This window comes from Jaculus jaculus, chromosome X (genome assembly GCF_020740685.1).
Source record: "Jaculus jaculus isolate mJacJac1 chromosome X, mJacJac1.mat.Y.cur, whole genome shotgun sequence".
NCBI lineage: Eukaryota > Metazoa > Chordata > Mammalia > Rodentia > Dipodidae > Jaculus > Jaculus jaculus.
Genome location: NC_059125.1, coordinates 140287637 through 140290096, shown reverse-complemented (window position 1 = coordinate 140290096; position 2460 = coordinate 140287637). Strand labels below are relative to the sequence as shown.

At 38.5% G+C, this 2460-nt stretch overlaps 1 non-coding gene across 1 annotated transcript; it reads right to left on the bottom strand.

Moving 5' to 3' along the window:
* Nucleotides 1-1798: 1798 nt before the first annotated feature.
* On the bottom strand, nt 1799-1905 carry LOC123456818. Its single transcript, XR_006634696.1, has one exon. It is a non-coding gene; the product is annotated as a U6 spliceosomal RNA (small nuclear RNA).
* Nucleotides 1906-2460: the final 555 nt, after the last annotated feature.

Genomic DNA, 2460 nt, shown 5'->3' with positions numbered 1-2460 from the left:
CTACCCTGAGTGGTAAAAGCTTAGAATAACAATTATATTATGTTTGAAATTATGAATAGGCCACTGGCTTGATGGATGACATGTATCCAAAAAAATTCTTATAGGTGGGATACTGACAGTTCCTGCAAGGCTCATATGTTGAACACATTTAATCCACTGGGTGGCACTATTGGGAGGTGGCAAAACATCGGAAATGTGACCTAGTCTAAGAAAGTTAGGCAGTGGGTCATTCTCATGAAGAGGTCTTGGGACTGTGGAACTCCTCTTCCTCTTTTCTTTCTGGCCCCAAGGAAGTGAGCAGGTTTGCTCTACCACATACTCCCTGCTACAGGCTCAAAGGAAACTGATGTCATCACCAAAGTAATTCTTTCCCCCTTTACATAGTTTATCTCAGGAACTATATTACCATGCTGCCTAACTAACTAACAATTTTTTTTTGTTTTGCTTTGTTTTGTTTTAGGTAGGGTCTCACTCTAGCCCAGGCTGACCTGGAATTAACTACGTAGTCCCAGGGTGGCCTCAAACTCAAGGCAATCCTCCTACCTCTGCCTCCTGAGTGCTGGGATTAAAGGCATGCACCACCACGCCCAGCTAACAATGGTTTTTAACTCTTGTAGTGTGCTCACTTTTGCATCTTTTGCTGGTACTTGGGATTAATCAAGGGCATGTGTATACTAGAGAAGCACTCTACCACTGAGATTTATCCCTAGCCCATTTGTGTGTTCTTATGAAAGAAGTGTTTACAATTACATAACTATACATGGTACTTCACTGGTAACGTAAGCCATTTTTAGTATCTGTCACAAGTAATAATTAGAACACACAAATTATAAATTATATGTTTCCTCTATTCATGGTTTGCTATTTGTTCATTTTTTTATAAGTTAACCTTAAGTCTCAGTAGACAATAAATCTTCTCTATATGTTCTTAAAAAGTACAATGAAATAATTGTTATACATGAAGGAAAATAGTATCAATGCACAAAGGTAAAGACAATGACGGAAGAGACAATAGAAATACATGCCATCCCAATTTTCACAGCTGATATTGCAGTTACCAGAAAGCTGAAACTGAAATGTGTGTACACAATAGCAGCAAAAAAAAAAAAAAAAAGAATCAATTAGCATTCACAACCACAGAAAGTTCAGATTTGGAGGTGCAAGCTAATAAAAAAGGGATAGAAGGAAGAATGCTGAAATAATACAATCGTCTTTGAATTCTTGTATAAAAACGATTTGGAATTCTTTTTATATACCCCGTGAGCTTCTTCAACTTGTACTCTCTGCCCTTCGATAGTTCCACTGCAGATAGAGATTTGGAAATACTCTTTGAATAAGCACCAAGTCTCTCATACAACCATGCCTGAAGGTCAGAGGCAGGATGCAAGGCCTTCTTAGAAGATGTTTGCAGAGAGTACTTCCCTTATTTTTTCTATCTATACTCTTCTCATGTTTGATTTATCTTATAGCTGTAAATTCCTTAACTTAAAGCAACATCAACTTGCCATGTATCTTTGAAGTTGGATAGACCAAAATAGTTATCCTTGCCATCTAGACAAAAAGAAAAGTGTCTGAATACCGATATTTGCTTCAGAAATTCTATGGAATTTAGTATTTTCTCATCTGTTTCCACTTGCGACTGTCCTCCAAGCTCAGAGGCATGGATGCATGTTTGATGCCACATCTGTGTTCTGACTCCTCTGCCTTCTTCAAACTCATTTAAGGACCTTATGATCCCATTTCACAATATAAATAATCCATGATAATGTCTCCATCTTAAGATGCCTATCTTTTTAAAAAAAATATGGTATGCTTCACGAATTTGCATGTCATCCTTTCTCAGGGTCCATGCTAATCTTCTCTGTGTCGTTCCAATTTTAGTATATGTGCTGCCTATGTGAGCACAAGATGTCTATCTTAATCAAGCCTTCAAAATTGTGTTTGCCATGCTGGGTAGTATAGTTACTGTCTTTAGCAGAGAGCTTGACTGCATGAAAATGTTCAAAAGTTGAGGGACTCTTTGGGCAGCTGGTAATCACTCTACGGTGGTGGTTTATGAGTATATCCTGTGTCTGTAAACATTTCTCCCATCTTCTTGCCATAATAGATATGAAGGCTAAGCCTGTAAACTTTCTCTCTACCTACTTGGAAGCCTGAACTTCTTTCTCTAGGACCTCATATTAGGAGACTAATGATCTTTTAAAAACACTTATATTACATGTTTTTTTCATACTCTTAACATAAGCACCTAAATGTGGGCATGGGGTTTGTTAATCCTGTCTTTGGTGACTGAGGAATAACTTGGCAATGCAAGCAGGATAACGACCACTCTTCACTATATTCACTGGTCCTTGCTCTTGGTTTGGTATTCTGAATTGCCCTAGGGTCCAGTACGGACTAAATACTCCCCGCTTCTGCCTGCTGGCCAGGTTGTGCTTCAAACTGTCATAGCTTGCGCTG